Below are 18,877 nucleotides of genomic sequence, written 5' to 3' on the forward strand. Positions count from 1 at the left end.
CAAAGCCCCAAGAACGTCATCAGGATGTTTGATGCCATCGGGAAAAGTACTCGCATACACATAAAGTGGTGATGTTCATATGTCCCTATAAACCACACCAATACTCTGAAACGCCAATTGCACAACTGCAGCCATGCTCAACATCTGAGAAACAGGATTTGTCATAAAACGATGTTAGAATAGTTACTAAAATGGTCATAAATTATGTTGTTATAGTAAAAGAATACTTTAACTTAAGAGAAAAAACTATACAATATTAAAACATGATATCGTGCTTTAAAAACTAAAAAGGTACCTGTAACGAAGAACTTCATTTCGACTTGCTAATTGGTTGTCACTATTAACTATAAGCTTATCTTTAAAGTTTGAGCTTCACTTGGTTTTGAGAATAGTTAAATATTATCTACTTAACAGGACCAACCACATGAAGGTGGAAGCTCATTTGGCCCCTCCCCCCCCCCCCTAACATCACTCTAAATTCCCCATTAACATTTAATAACATTCAATTCATCCATTTTTGAAATAGAACATTCAATCATTATAATCACATGATAACATTCATTAACACATAAAATTCATAAACACACAAAATTCATGAATAATTCATTAACACGCAACATTCAAGAGTAAGTCATTCATGAATAATTCATTAACACAATATTCATTAACAATATTCAAGAGTAAGTCATTCATGAATAATCATCTCTTTTTTGCTTTCTTTCCATTTCTTTTTTTCATAAAATTTCTAAGAGGAATATCAATGTCCTCGTTAGGATCCCCCTCCTCTACTGGTTCTAACACATGTCTCCTCCTCATCCGTTCAGGAACACCATGAGGCCGTTGCACCAAAGGGGGGCCCGCTGCAATAACAAGTACTTCATGAGGTTGAATTCCCACCATTTTATATTAGTGAATTACGAGTTTTTATTTAAGTAAAAGAACTATAAATCAAAAAATTAATTTAAAAGAACAAAACATAGATTTTCTTTACCTAAATGTGCCACATGATCTACCTGTTGATCAGTCTGAACATCCTCTGGCACTCGTTCAGCACGACATGATTCTATATCCTCAACACAAAAAGGTTATACCAAGTTCAATTAAAGATGTTAAATTGTATTAATAATTACATAATTAGTTTTAAATAACAAATGAGCACCTCCATCGATGTTATGATGCACATCAGGGGCTTCATGATGCTGTGTATGATCTGTGTCAGGATTAATAGGCTGCATTGCAATGTCATGCACATTATTATCAAATAAATTGTTTCTCAAGTATTCAATTTCTAATATATTTTTTGGCATATTTACCTGTGCACATGATGCAGGAGACTGTTCGGTTGGGGCACTGGAAGCTTGCCATAGGCGTTCAGCCACCGCTGCATAGCCTTGCTTGAAGGTAATTTTTTTGTGTTCTTCTGTGGCCTCCAGATTAAAATCAACGCCCTGCATTTTTTTAGTAATTAACAAAATTATTTGCATTTTATAAATAATTTTTCTTTGCAATTCATTTATTGCTACTTACAACGCGTGCTTTGATTTTCGAATATCCCCCAGAGCCAAGTTTGTGTTGCCCAACCTTTTCCAGCCTCGCCTTTGTTGCCTTTGATGTGTCCTGCAACCTATGAAAAGTTTGAAATATGTTAGATGATATAAAGAGAATACTAGAATCATTGTGGAAACATTTACTTCACTTGGGTTTGATGTCTTTGGAGGAAAAAATGCGCCATATGTATGGGTTCGATTTCCTGGTCAAAATTCATGGGATATTTTTACTGAGATCCTTGAGAAAGCACATATAGTTACAACTCCAGGAAGTGGGTTTGGACCTGCAGGTGAAGGTTTTATAAGGGTGAGTGCCTTTGGTCATAGAGAGAACATATTAGAAGCTTCATTTGTCAATATATCTTCATTTGTCAATATATCTTAAGTAGGATTTATGCCCAGATTGAGATTGAGATTTAATAAGCAATTGTGTCGGCATATGAATTACATACCTTTCATATTTACAATAACAAAATTTAAATACCAAAATTGAGGATTATGCGTGGTAGTATGTTGGAGAAATAACTCCTATTTTAGGGATTTTGACAAAACAACATAGCGAGAAATATTGAATTCAAAAGGATGAGAATGTGAAGGAACAAGAGGTGCAGGTGAAGGTTCAAATCACATGAAAAGTCATTTGTACACACTATGAATTTTGTTGTACATTATGTTGTATTTTAAGAGTGCTCCCCCAAGGTAGATGTGTTAGGCTTGGTACTTTGTCTCTTTACTTCACTGATATATGTGTTTGAATTAGTCTACACACAAATAATTAACATGTTACCAAAGCTGATATGCCTTTTGTGAGCTTGCAAAGAGCTAAGGAATGGAAGAGAAAGATTGGAAGCGGGGTGATATCAGGAAAAATCTCTTAATGAGTTTCCATCTTTACAATTTCCATAGGAGAAAAAGCAAGGATTCCCTAAAAAGGATAATCTATTGGTTGGGTATAGACACATAATCCATGTGATCAAAGCTTCAACAACAATGGAAAATACTAAAAAAGAAGAATGGATTTTAGATGTGGTGGAAATGCTCAGCTTTAAATTCTTTAGGATTCTCAGACTACATTGTTATCTGAAGATAGAGATTAGATTTTGTGATGCTTCACACTTAAATCTAATGTATAGTGTATATGCACTTCTTTTTTGATATGCAACAAAGCACAAAATGGAATTGATGATAGTATAAAATAACAATCACTAATGAAAACATTATATACTGTTATCATAGTTAACAGAATACTATAGAATATGGGATTTGATATCTTCAATGATGGATTTCATCAGGATTTACATGCAGATTAAGTGCAGATTTGATGCACACATGACCCAAAAGAAAATAGGGGATACTGAAGTTGAACCCTAAATTTTCTCATTAATGTACTAGTAGTTAATACTATTGCATACCTTTTTGGATTTGCTGGTGCACTTTCTTCTGGAGGATGTTTCCCTTTCTCCTTTGCATCCAAAATAAACTCATTTCAGTCCCTTGCTGAAACAAAGGGAGGGCACTCATACTTTGGGTTATGGACGAGGCTCTTTCTATATGTGTCCCTCACAACCTTGAGATGTCTGGCAGCTTTTTGTAACAATTTCTTACGATCAAAAATATTACTACCAAACTCATGCTCTATATCTTTGATGAGCCCATCTTTTAATTTTTGAGATTAGTAGTTCCACCTTTTAAGAAAAAACACAAAATTGTTAGATATAGCTAGTATAAGAAAAGACTCGAATGAAAGGAAAAATTTTGCACCAATTAATGATATGAAAAAAAATAGTGGGATAAAATTAGTTCAGTTATGATGTACAGCAACCTAATACATATGGTGGGCCCGAATCTTCGCAGCGTGAGGTCATAAAGCCTCCTATAAAATGTATCGTTTCCTGCAAAAAATGTCATGGGATAATTAATAGTAAAAACCATTAAAATGGATCATATGAAAGAAGACTCCCACTTTTGGTTCTCTGTAGAAAAATTAGTTAGTATCTTCTACTCAAAGCATGAAATTGCAATGTACCAAATTCCTAAACTAGAGAATTACTGGTATAGACAAAAGGTCATTGATAATTCAGATGATCCTACCAAACCCCTAATAAAAAGGAATTCCAGAATAATTAAACAACTTGCACAATACAACACACTAAAGGTCATGAGGCATCACTCCACATCAAAAGCCCTTGCATTCACCACTTCCTATCATGTTTACATCTTGCAAGAAAATCCTTATTACAATATAAAAATTAATTATTTAAAGTACCTGGAAGCTTAGGACATTTCAAAGGCATTAATTCATTATCGTCAATCAACAACGATGTCTCCATAGATCCCGTGCTAGAAACACGAGTAGCTCCAAGAAATGATGGTGAATTATCACCAATAGATGTACTATGATCCACATTTGGCGGCGTACTAGACGGTGCATCTCCTATCACAAAAAAAAATACACTATGTGATGCATCCCAAGATTAAAGTACATATTATCAACTCATAATTAACACAAAACCAAATATAGAAAATCAAGGATTTACTAGTTGGATGTCCCCTTGTTGCCGACATTGCAGTCGAAAATCTCGTACGGGCATCCGTCAACCTTGTAGGAGTCTCCTGCACTAGATGACTTGAACAATACATTGTTAGCAAAGACATTCTGAAATAATAAAAGTAAGAGTTAAGAAGTTTTGAATGTTCAAAATAAAAAATTCCTTCTAACTTGTCAACTAAAAGATTATTTTACCAGTGGTAGTCAGAACTCTGCTACTACCGCCCTCGCCGCGTTGTCCTTGACCACATTTTGGATCAATTCCCAAAAATTCCTGTATAACAAGAATTTAGTAGTTAAAGTTTCTTACAACTCTTTAAAATAATTGCATCAATAAAGTATTTTTGCACATATTACATATTTTACTTCACAACATAAAAGATTATAAAATATAAATCTTTATTGAACTTTTGTTATAACTAAATATTCATTGGAGCTTACTTCATAACGCTGAGCTTGCACTTTCAATTCTGATAGCCTCTTCCTCATCTCCTCGGGTTCCATATTTGCCTCATCCAAAATTTTCATTGCTTCTAAATTAATTTTCCTAATTGTTTTTTTCAACATTTTTATAAAATTGGGAGTATCAGCAATATCGGCCTCATCAGAATGCATAGCTAGTGGCTCAGTGGTCACTGCTACTGCTTTACCCTTATCCTGAACATCAAATTGTGAGAGGAATATCAGTAAAACTATCATAAAAACTCAAAAACCGTAAATAAAATAACGTAATAATATAACATTTTTCAACTATCTAATTTGTACAATTTCAAAAAGGTTTACCCTCACTGAAGAAGGGGTGGGAGTAGCATCCTATTGACCTCTATCATCTATCAAATCCATATCATCCTGTCACAAAGATTAAACATAAAAAATTCAGCTAACTGAAAGCAATAGACAGCAAAACAAAACTTATTAACAAAATGGTAAATAGTACTTACAGCCCTCATGATAGTAACATTGTTTGTATCTATGCGATTTAAATGGTAATCAATTAGCAGTTCTTCCCCTATACTTATTGATTTTATTGCACAAACAAAAACTTCATTCCCCTCACGCACCTCAAATATGCAATTAGGTTTCTTACTAGTTGAAGCAGGTCGCGTACTATTTATAAAACCTATAATATTACCTATTGCTTTTGGTCTCCCATCAATGTACATAACAAATCTTTTACTTTGATCATTTTCTTTCTGTTGTATATAATTAGCTGATACCCCATACCTACGCATACTTTTTTTATATCGAACAATTCGCATCCAATCATTGTAATTGTAACATGGACCGACATACTTGAACAATTCGACAACTTTGTTGTAACATACCTTTATCCCATCCATGGAAAATAGGCCCAAACCATGTAATGAGGATGGAGCAATGCAATATATCCTCTCATTAACACAAAAATTTGTGTTAATTGGAGGTAGCTCATTGGGTATCCATTCTTTCTCAACGTGTGAGTACCGAAAGGGCACCTTGATGTCGCCTTTGGTCTCATCATCATAAGAACATGACCCCCCATTAGCAAGGAAAAATTGCATGCATTTATCAAATTTTTTTCTATTCTTTTGACCTCTAGTTGATCTCCCTCTTTTAGCCATACTACATGTAGAGCTTTCATCTACCATTTCCTCATTTCCCTCATTCGATGTAGATAGATCTGACAAGTACCTATTTGGTGGGTACTGCAATCCATCAAATGGAAAGTGAAAGTGACATATATAAAATGTAGTAAGTTGAAAGTGATTATACAATTATATTTCTATATGGACCTTCTTTGTCTATATATACATTATATGATTATATAATGTCTATTTATAACATACGTGCTCAATGATAAACAAGAAGAATATAAGAAAATTATGTCTATTTATTGACTTATACCTACTGATCCATGTCACTGTGCACAATCCATGCCAAATGGATCAAATCTCTTGTAGTCAATTGACTGTTTGCAAAAAGGGTGACAATTAGACACAATATAAACATTGGTAATTATAAATAACCTATGTTGTAATCATTAGAAATGAACACAATAAATATGTAATCAAATTTCTTGAATATGTTAATCATTTACCTTAAGTTAGCTAAAAATTACATGATACACATTTGCTACAAATAACTTAGAAGACAACATGAACAATAGGCAACATCGCAAACATGTCAACAGAAGGGGTGACGATGTACCTGTAGTCAATTGACTGTTTGCAAAAAGGGTCATAATCAGACAAAACATAAACATTGGTAGCTATAAATAACATATGTTGTAATCATTAGAAATGAACACAATAAATATATAATCAAATTTCCTGCATATGTTAATAATTTATCTTAAGTTCGCTAAAAATTACATAATACGTGTATGCTACAAATAACTTAGAAGACAACATGAACAATATGCAACATCGTAAACATGAATAAATTTACCTTATATATGGAATGCAATATCATCAATAAAAGGGGTGACAACATTTGTAGTCATTGATTATCTTCTTCTTCTTCTTCTTCTTCATCATCATCATCATCATCATCGCCATCATCACCATCATCATCGCCATCATCATCGCCATCATCATCGCCATCATCACCATCATCATCGCCATCATCACCATAGCCATCATCATCATCATTGCCATCATCATCATCATCATCATCACCATCACTATCATCGTCATCACCATCATCTTGATCTTCATCATCTTCTTCTTCATCATCTTCAATATCTTCTTCTTCCATAACATTATACTTTATCGGCCTTCCTCTTGGATCATGTCTAACAACAAATGACCAACCCTGTTTATTTGGAACCTCTGATTAAAACACTTGCTCACATTGTCTTGGAAGAACATAGGGCTCATCTCCAACTGGCTCAAATGACCTTGTATTGGTCATTGTAAATCCATTATCATGTTGAATAACCGTTCTATCTGGATCATTTTGATTTAGTTGTAACCTATACCATTTGACGTCAAATAGAACTACTTTGAAGGTGTTAAATTCACACTCAATAATATCATCCAAGATGCCATAGTATTGATTTTGAGATTGTTGAGGATGTATGTCGCTTCTAGATGATATATTGGTGACCTCGAAAACTACAGTTATCCCAGAATCACAAGTTTTCTTTGTGTCATCCAACCTTTTTATGCGGAATTTGTGGCCATGATAGTACATAGCTTTGTGGTGCTTGACCTGCAATTTTTGAAGTCTGTGTAAATTATTTGCATCGTGAGTTGATACGAAACATACGTCGAGTTATGATCATTAATAAATTTCTACGTACCTCTCCACCTCTTAAACCATTTACTAGATCAACTACCATCGGCATAACATTGGAATTTCCATTACGATGAGCTTCTATAACCAATGAACCAACACCTTCCCATGTTAATGAGCAACCATTTTGTTGACATCGTTCAATCCATTCTGTCATCCAATCAAGATTGTTCGCAATATACAAATGTATTGCATCCCACTCTAGACCACCTGTTTCAAATAAATATGCCAATTAAAAATAACTTATATTGAAGATTTATATGAATTAATTAACTACAATAAAATCTTAGATTTACCTCTCACTTTCCTCGATCTACCTTTGCCCATCAAGTACTCCCCTTTGAATTTGTTAATTGAGTTGGAATCCCAAATATGATCTACATGGATGTTTGCTGCAAACTTAGGAAGATATTCAGTAATGTACACCATGGTCTGGTATACCATATATCCCTCCACCATGGAACTATCGGGATGTGCTCTCTAGTGAACCAAGCCTTTCAAAAATTTCAAGTGCCTCTCAACCATCCACATTGACCTGGTTGGTACAGGTCCACACAATTCAATCTCCTCAACTTGATGTATGAGGTAGTGTTCTTGTGCATTGAAAAAACTTGGAGGTAGATACTTTTGCATTTCACACATCAAAAGAGGAATTTTTCTCTTCCAATATTTTATATCTTCTATATTGATTTCTTTAGATGACAACCACCTCATGTATTTTCCAAGATCATATATAACCTGTTTGACATTGTTGGTAAAGTGGTGTGGGAGAGATAGAGGTAGAACGTACTGCAATATTTGTAAAATGATCTTGTCAATATTTTATAAAAGAATGCAATTGAAACTACATGCAGTATATAAATATATAGTGAATACAAAATAACATGAATTACCTTAATAAATGTATGCCAATCATGTGTTTCAACCCTGGCCCAAATTCACTTTTATTTGATATGACATTGTTTATGTTCGCAGCAAATCCTGTGGGAAATCGTATTTTTTTTATGACTTCTTTTATAGCATTGCTCTACTGCTCTGACAATAACCAACTAAGGGCACTTGTATCAATCCGATCTCCATTGTTATTTGGTCGAATACCATTTTTCATTGCATGGTTGGATTCTTCAATGTCACCACAAGTTTTGACAATTTGATCTTTGTCACGCCTTCCATCCAAGATTTTCCATAATGTCTATGCTACATTCTTTCCAATATGCATAGGATCAAACAAATGCACAATTGGGAGTTTCTCGTAGTATGGAAACCTAGTAAATTGTGTAGGATAAATTTTTAGTCCTTTTGGAAGTTGGAGATTGATGTCTTGACGATCTTCACAACCATCAATCACATCATCAGTAAACAAAACACAATATCAAAATATAAATTTGAAACAAAAAGCATCAAATGGAATGACATTACCTCGACGATTTATTTTATTGTATGCCAACTTCCATAGGCGAGGTGTCATTCTCTGTGGCTTTGATGTAGTCTCTTCTAGACCATTGAAAAGATGTTTTTCGATAATTTGGTACTTATGATTTCTATGCAGAAAGTGTCTATTCTCATCAAACACCTGCTTTCTTAAACTTTTTGAATGACAGGATTTTGTCTTTGGACCACAAACTGGACATGCAAATTTACCCTTTGTCTGAAGAGCTACAAGATCGTGTATAATTGAATTAAATGTGTTAACTTTGACATACCAAAAAAGAGGTGTCAAGAAGAGAACATACCACAAAAATGTGTTAGCCTAGGGGCATCGTGTATTGTCCATACAAGCATTGCATGAAATTAAAATTGTCTTTTTCCTATTGGTCTACAAATGTCATACATAGTAACCCCATTCCATAACACCACCAACTCGTCAATAAGGGGTTCAATATATACGTTGATATCTTTGACTTGGTACTCACCTAGTTGAATGAGCAAAAACATTACATAATTATTTTGACCATTTGATGGATTAGTAATAATAAATTAATTTAGATGACCACTAAATCAAAGAATACCTGGAACAATCAGTGTCAACATTATGTGCTCTCTCTTTATGGACAACCAAGGAGGTATGTTATTGTTGATAACAAAAATAGGCCACACTGAGGAAGTAGATCTCATCTCTCCATAAGGATTGACACCGTCTGCTGCCAATGAAAGCTTGAGATTACGAGGTTCTTCTTTAACGTGTGGCCATTTTTCCTGTATTTCCTTAAATGTCGAACCATCTGCAGGCATTCGCATAATGTCATCTTGACTTCTATTGCATGCATGATAATCCATAAATTGTGCCAAGCTATGGCACTTGAATAATCATTGCAGATGTGGAATAATGGGAATATGCCGAAGAACCTTGCGAGGCACCTTTTTTGTTAATCGATCTAATTGATATCTACTGATATGACAAGTAGGGCATTGTGTTGCAAATTCATGCTATTTATAATATATAATATGATCATTCGTACATGCATCTATTGTTTGATACCCCATTCTAATATCTTTCATGATGGCAGATAATTCTCGGTACGAGCGAGGTAGAATGTTTGATGGTGGTAACAAACACTCACCTATCAACCTACGACCAAAAATATAATTTCTTAATTTAAAGAATATTAATTGCTACACGAACCCAATGTTAATTGTAAGGGAACTATGAGTAAAATAATGAAAGAAGATGGCATACCTTAACATATGTGTCATTTCTACATTGGATAAACCATTCATTACCTTCAAGTTCACCAATAGCAATACAGTGGCAAGAAGAGTTGTTTTGGAGCCTTCATATAGGGGCTGCTCTACCTTCTCAAGTAAAGGTACATCAAACTCTACATCATCATCAGCATCATCATCATCATCATCATCATCTTGATCATCGTGATATTCATCATCCTGATCTTCTTCCATGGTATCATTACCTTCTACTTCAATATTCACACCTCCATGTTCCCTTGTTTGGAAATCCGCATTCTCTGAATTGTCATGGTCCATAACATGAAACTCAGGGATGTTGACCTATATGAAAATGATTACCTTATATTAACCATGACCATGATGTCATCATCAAATCATGTCTCATGTAATTTATAAACTATTAAAATACATACCAATGGGCGATACTCGTTTCCCCCTTTAATGTGACCATGTTGCCTACAATGTTGCTCAACTACTGTGATTAGATATCTTCGAGTCTTTAAGCCCTTACACATTTTGCAAGGACAATAACATTTTCCATCACCTTTTCTTTTTAAGTTAGACCACAGTCTAGCAATTGCCTCCCTATTTTCTTGTGCGTTGATATCCTTAGACATGGTCTTTCTTGAATGGAATGACTTGTTGGTGGAAGAAGGATGATTTGTTTGCAACCTGTAGATGGAGTAGTAAGAGGAAGACACATATAAAAAGGAGTATGGTCTCTGAACCAAGTAGGAGTTAGGACATGCTGGAGTGGGGTCAGCCCAAGATATTTTGGAATCTTGAAGAACCTAGTAAAGGGTATCTGGAAAGGTGAAAATAAACAAGTATTTTTACAGCTACAAAGGAGGAATTGAGAGCATTTTAAATAATGAAGAAGAAACTTAAATCCATACAAGTTCACCTCTATTTACAATTTGACCTTTCTGCAAGTGAAATATGACAATATACAAAATTTCCAATCACATTTTCACTTAAAAAAGAACACCAAATATACCTTTGCTACAATATCTTCTTCAAATTCTTCGCTATTAGATTCTTCAGAACTGCAAGCTCCTGTGCAGAAAAAAGATGAGATGTACTAAGTAATTTTTGATGGAAAATATTTAAACAAATCGAATATCAAAAAAACAATTTATGAAATTCAGTTGCTTTATTATGTACTGAAGACTTCGCAAGATGTTCCCAAGTCTATCTATAGAATGCCTATCTGCATGGTTGTTTGCAAATAGTCTAGTATGGTGCCTCTTTTGAACAACAACAAATGTCACTGGGGCTGGTAATTTGGCTCAAGAAATGCACAAGCCTATTGACACCACAAAACTTTTAGTTCATCATATAGCATTCAGCTGTCTTCTTTAACAAAATCCAAAGAGAATACAAACAAACTAATGAGCCGTGTCTATCTCAATTGAATAGCAAGTACTATAGTGAGTGTTAGGAAATTGACCTTGTGAATAGCATCCAATTCATAAAGTATTAGGAAAGTGACCTTGCTGATTAGTTTGACATAGATTGGTGAACAGAAAATTCATAATAAAAATCTGATTTTTTTCCACACTTGTTCAAACCATATAATGAAACGACAAAAAATGAATTGTATACAAAGACCATATTGTAGGCTGTCCAAGTTGAAAGTGAATAGATGACCTTTATGGGGTGCTGTACCAAGTGGAGCAAGTATGTGAGAGCTTGAAGATGAAGGGCTCCTATTTTGGGGCCAATATTTGGTGGTTTTGAGGTGCCTAGGGAGAACATTTGATGCTAAGTCTTAGTTATGTAGACTTTGGCGAATCTGTTGAGCTTTCTACGAGTTTGTACCTGCTGTATCAGCAGCCACTATGCCCTATTCCAGACCTTCAATAGTCTGATTGACATCAATTATAAGTGTGCATCCAGATGTTAGCTACAATTGATTAGGGTGACTTTTAGTGTGTATCAGTCTAATTTGACATGTGTGATGGTAGTATCAACTTGTTATCAGCATCTTACATTATTTAGAAGAGGTGTAGTTCAGTGGGTAAATGTTTGGTCATTGTGGGAATGGTATTCTATGCTTTCTGTTAGGTTAATTTGTGTTGTTGCAGCAGTCTGATTTTCTAATCTGAATGTTGTATCAGTTTGTTTCAATAATATTCTTGTTATTTTACTATATTGTAATGCATCTCACTATAATGTCCCCTTTTTGACATGACATTCAATAATAAAAATAAAAAGTAAAAATATAAAAAATTAAAATAACATGTAATATAATTATAATTTAATTAAGTTTAGTGAATGATCAAAATGAATGCAATAAAGAGTTATGAGTATTGAAGGATTAAGATATAAAGGAGAGACCATTCAATATTTAAATTTATATTGGAAAAGGTAGAAACAAATACTTATTGATTGAACTCAATTTATAATTGTTATTTAAATATTTCTTAAAATAACATAATCCTTAATCTTTTTTTTAATTCTCTTCCAACTATCTCTACTTAGTGCCTACCATGTTTATGTGCATGTTTTTTATGTGTTTTAGATAATAAGTCTAATTTAATTTGTCTATGGACTAAGACCTTAAATTATTGAGCTTCTCTTTGTTTTGTGAAAACTATAGCATTCTCTACTTAACAGGGCCAACCACGTGAAGGTGGAAGCTCATCATGGCCCCTCCTAGGAGTCTCTTATGACCCTTTACGACATTTTAAGAGCTCTAAGATTTATTCTTAGGGATCGTAAATGGTCGTAAAGGGTCATAAGGGATCTTAGGACACAACAACTAAGAAATATAATTATAAGCATCATGCTCACATTTTTTTGGAATCAATGTAATTGAGTTGTATACCTAAGTGACGAAGTGCATCTAGAAAATGAAACTACAACCTATTGGGATTGAGACAAACCTTATAAAAAAAAAGTAGCTAGGAATGATCACTTGCCAATATTTGTTAAATAGATTTGTTGGAGGACCTTGTATTCATGAGCTAGGAATTATCGCTTGCCAACAGTTGTTGAATACATTTGTTGGAGGACCTTGTATTCATGAGCTATAGATGTATTCAGCAACTGTTGGCAAGCAATCATTCTTACAGATGAATTCGACTTGGAATTGAAGGTGTGGAAGTTGCTTTGCATTGCTTGGGTAAAGAACCCAATTAAGTTTCCAAAAAAATGTGACCATGATGCCTACAATTATGTTTCTTAGCTATTGTGAAATCTACATATTTGATAGGAGAAGCATTTGAAGTTTATGTTGTGAATCCACTAAATAGGGTCAAGATTTGATTTGGGAATGTTGGTCAGATGATCTGAGAGAAAGAATGGACAGATAGATGGAGAGAGAGATAATACAAGTGGTAGAAAGAGCCATGCCATTTGCAGGACGCCACCATCCTTTTGGTAGATCAAAGGAAAACATGGTGAGGACTATAATACACATTGTCCTCAAGAATATTATCTAGGAGTCTTTCTATCACTTGTATTATCTCTCTCTCCATCTGTCTCTCAACTCTTTCTCTCAAATCATTAGACCATCATTCTCAAATCAAATCTATTAAATCAACAAAAATAAGTTTGACCCTATTTATTGAATTCACAGTTTCTTTTGCATTCAAGACTAGGATTAATGCATACGTAGTAGCCTGACACCAATCACCCATTACATGTCAACTATTAAATCTTGTCAAACAGTTGTTGAGTTGTACTTCATAAGAGTTAGGTGTTCCTGCACCATAGACGGAGATGCTGATGCAAGGTATGATGTTACTAACTTCCCTCTTAGTGCCCTAGTCCACCAACTCATACATGAAACCATGGGACAAAAAAGAAAAAATATTAGATTTAAAAGCTTTTCCGATTGGTTATTAGGAGTATGAACAAGGTCTACATGTCAGATTCGAATGAAGCCCTAATATTCATTCAAAGCCCCCACACCAATATCGGCATGGAGGCTTCGAGTGAAGCCCCTTGGGACCTTCATTCAAAGATTTGGCTTCATTTGAAGCCCCTAAAATTTAGCTTCCCCACTTTCCATGATAGAAGCCAGTTGTTTTACAAGAGTCAAAAACAGTTTGTCCTCCATTGTAGAAGCCACTTGTAATACGCAGTTGTTTCATGCAAATCAGAGTCCATAGAATTTACCATCAATCTCTTTCAATAGCTTAGTCCATCTTATCCACTGCACAATAATTCAGAGGAATGTGCCAAGGAATTCCAAATTTTTGCCAATGTATAGACATGTGTCTTAAAATGGACCCACATATAAGATAAGATTCAATGTATATCTGCACGAAATGAAGCTGAATTCTGAAACCATTTAGCTTTCATTTATTTAGTATGGCCCATTTAATTTTCTATATAAATGTCAAAATGCAAGAGATATTGAATTGAGTATAATAAAGTAGAGAGGAACAACCAATGTCTTTGGTAAATGCAGTGAAATTGAAGTGTGTAGCATTTGATGCACTGCCATTATTACCAACACAAGTATCTCAGTGTGAAAGGAAGAGAAGGCAATCAAGAGGTCAGGTGAGGTATGGATTCAATGTGAGTTCAAGTAAAAGTGTGGAAGTGGAAAGAGAGGAGAGGACTGAGATTGTGGAAGAGATTCTGTCTGAAGAGTGGCCTGAAAGTCTTTCTATACTCAATTTTGAGGATTTGCCAGTTTACTATGAACCACTTGTCTTCAAAGCTCAGGTAGATTTTGTTATAAATGTTTTTTTTATTATGTATTAAGTTTCAATAGATTCAAATCTAAGATTTCCAAGATGAAAAATTTACAATTTAATTTGATTGTCTCAAATTGCTTTTATCAATTTTTGAAACCACACCCATCATCAGAATTATATAGATCTCAGAAAGTAGAAAAAAATTATGAACTATAATTAATTTTCATGATTCTTAATTCAGATATATAAATCAGAATTGAGGTGTCTGTAAGTGTGAGGAAGCCAAAACTTATGGACAAGAGATTTTTCTATTGAATGTTTATGGCAGAAATGATCAAAGGCCCTGTATTTGACAGTCACAGGTTTTTGACAATTTGTATAAAGTTTTCCCTTTTATCTAATACAAGCTTATGAATTTTGATTCTATTTTAGTAAAAAGAACAGCAATACGAGCATCCACTTTGGCTTCCAATAGAATCCTAGGTGGATCCATTTACCACTCAAATTTATGTTTGCTCACTCCTTAGCTTTTTCCTTGGAGTCAAGATAAATTTTAAAGAAAATATTAATAGATTATATAAATAAATCTTTTAAATTCACATATGTGCTAGTTTTAACATCTAAAAAATTTAGTTAATTTTTTTTACATTTACACTAGCCTATATCTTTTTCATAAGAAATATTTTGGTATTAATTTTTTTTTGTAAAGATTTAATTTTTTCTTATAATATATTACTATAATAGAAATATATTAAAGTAAATATTAATTGACATTGTGGTAAATATTAATAAAAATATATTAAAGTAAATATTACTATAATAAAAATTATGAAGACAAGGCAGATTTTGTGTTGCTGAACAAGAAAGCATATTTCTAACTGAAGTATTGACATAAAAAGTTTAGTAACTATCCTAGAAAGTAATCTTGACGAAAGAGAGAATATTCTTAAATTAGTGACTTGGTAGAAATCCATTAAAAGTGTCCATTAAAAAACACAATACAACCTGAATATGTCAGTATATGGCAGAGAGTTTTACATGGCATTCCTGGGATAAATAGAATAGTAGTCAAGCCCTATTCAAGAATGAAAAAGCTTGTTATTTTCCAAGGAGAGGACTTCTATCAAGATGAATCATTAAATGTGGAGTGCACTTTGTAACAGACACAAAAGATTGCATGAAAGTTGTGAAAGGGGTGCAGAAGATGCTCACTTTTTCCTTGCAGAGTAACAAGTAGTTGGTGTTGCTATTTCTATTAGTGTGAATTATGCAAAGTAGCCAATTGCATTTGGTAAGAAACTCAGTGTCAATTCAGATGACATCCATTTCAAAGGAAGAAGACCTGATAAAGATAAGGCTCTTCAAGCCGTAAGGAGATCAAAAGTGTTCAAAATTCTAGAACCCTACACAGTCGAGAGAAGACAGAGTATGCAGAGTTTCCCCTAATAGTTGAGATCATGAACATAATCCAAATAGGCAATTTGTGGAAAGTCGCATAGTATGAGTGAAGAATCTAATGAGATGATACACTGCATATCATAAAAAGGATGCCCCAAAAAAGAGTTACAGACTACAATCCTCATCCCTAATTATGTAATCTGATCTATGCCGAAAGCTAATCATGTCACTAAACATCTCTTTGACTCCCTAAAATCTCTACCCTTAGTTTCACCATTTTAAGATTTATGTATTCACCCATGTTTTATACAATTTTTTACATTTTTCTGTGCAATTTTCCAATCATTCCCTCAATAGACATACCCGTAGTATATGGTAATAAGTTGAAAGATTGACCACATGATGACCATTTTGACTGTTATGTTAAACGATGTCTTGCATGGGCTATATAATTGAGATATTGAATAAGTTTCAGGAAGGTCCATTTTTATTATGGTGTGTGATGTGGTCTTGTTGAATAAAAGATTTGGAAAAAGATGTGCGGTGTAAATGGCATTCAACTATGAGTGTTGTGGCCTGCCACCCAACTCATTTGTTCCCCAATACTATGAGAAGAAATCTCTTCAAAGATTTACGTAATGTTGTTTGGCTTCTTATAAATTCCTATGAAACCATCTAATTCAAGTAAAATATCGAAAATTCAAAGATAAAAGTTGTTTCTTTGAAAAGCCACTGTTCTGAATGACCCACTGACCATTTTTATCACTATCTGATATAAATGGTTAGTGATAAAAATGGTGCTATATTCGGTTGGAGTTCCTTCACAAATGAGAATAAGTGGAATGATATGCCTATACAAATCAAAACATTGAGCCAACTTTAATTTTATACAATAACCAATTAATATGAATGCAAACTATCATAAACCCATCAACTGATGGCAAAGCATAATGCAGCAGACTATTTGAAAGCAATTTCAAATGGAAATAGAAATGAAATGCACCCAATACATTATTTTAAAGGCACATTGCAATGGTTTTCATAAATTAGTCTAATGGAATCACATGGAACTCCTCAAAATTTTAGACGTGCCCTCAAAATTTCTACAATCAAATGCACCAGATCAGACATGCCCTCGCGCCAAGACGTGCCCTCGCGCCAATGTTGATGGAGACCCTCGCACCAATTTTGATGACCCTCGTGCCAATGTTGATGGAGACCCTCATGCCAAAGCCAGATGAAAAGGATCTGTAGCAGAGCCAATGTTGATGGAGACCCTCGCTCGCGCCAAAGCCAAATGAACCTCACGCAAAAGCCAAATGAAATGTTTTGCCCTTTTTTTTTGTTTTATGCTTCCCTGTGTGTCGCAATTCCGACTAAAATAATTGGTCGCAATTGCGACCAAGACGGGCTAGTTATTAAAAAAAAACAAAAATTTGCTTTATAACGCGACCAAGCAACCCATTTAAAAAAATTGGTCGCAATTTTTGGTCGCAAAATGACCTCAAATGCACTAGTGCCAACTCATTAATCTTATCTTCCACCTAGTTCACACAATCCAAGAAAATTGACTTGTCAACTCAGATCCATTGAATTCACGATCTTTCTAATAATGCTGACACCTAGCATTAACTAGCTTCTAATGCTCAGCACATATTGTGTTGCTTGGCATCCTCTAAAAATTTACTCAGCATGAACTAAAGTTTATTGGTGCTCGGCATTAAGTAAATTTTTCTTGGCATATACAAGAATAGACTTTTACTCAACTCTAACTAATTTTTTGCTCGGCTTGCATTGACTTTGCTCGACATCTGCTACCCATTCAATCAAGCTTGGTAGACAAACTTTGTTTAACTTTTTCTTTTGAATTTACTTAGTGTAACCAACCTTTGCAATCTTAAGTAGATTATCGATGCACTATGATATCACTGTCTTAGTTGATTCTTGTACTCCTTTTCATATCATAACTCAACCTTTCCTCTAGGTGCTATTGTTAAATCTTTTGATCAAATCCTCTTCATCAATCAAATAGGTAATAGTACTTAAATCATATAAGCAATTTTCTTACCAACAAAATAACAGGTTTGACATAAGTGACAAAACAATGATTGAAACACATTTATCATACTTGTATCAATCTAGTTTCAAGAATCTCCCTCTTTCAACAATTTATACCTTAATTTTTAATAAATCATAAAACTTCAGTAATAATAATAATAAACTATTAATAAAATATTAATAATTAAATTTTAATCAAATTTAAATTTATACATATTAAAATTAAAATTAAAATTAAATTAAATTTTAATAATTTTTTTTTTTTTTAAATAAACTATAATTGTGATTTTAAAGGCCCTCAGCCTAACCTAAAAAGGCTCTTGCGAGACTACTGTCACAAGTGTATACGGCCGCAACAACATTACTTTGTACTGTTGCATGCAACCAAGGCCAAACTGCCATCGGGGAAAGAAAATGGTGGGTGGGGGTTGGTGGCCCCACCCACCAAAATTATATATTATTAATATTTTTTGTTTATTTATTTTGTTTTATAAAAAACAAAACAACCCCCCCCCCCCCCCCATGTAAATTTTTAGTGTATTTAATAATATAGTTACATAGTAATTATAAATTACTATGTAATTATATTATTATTATTATTATTTTGAAAAATTTTATAGTAGGAAACCAGTCAAATTATAAAATTAAAAAAGTTTGTTTTCTTTTCAAAACCCAAATTCTAATTTTTACCAATCAGATTACAAATTTATAAC

Source organism: Cupressus sempervirens, chromosome 10 (assembly GCF_028749045.1).
Source record: "Cupressus sempervirens isolate cs-2001-9-10 chromosome 10, ASM2874904v1, whole genome shotgun sequence".
NCBI classification, from domain to species: Eukaryota; Viridiplantae; Streptophyta; class Pinopsida; order Cupressales; family Cupressaceae; genus Cupressus; species Cupressus sempervirens.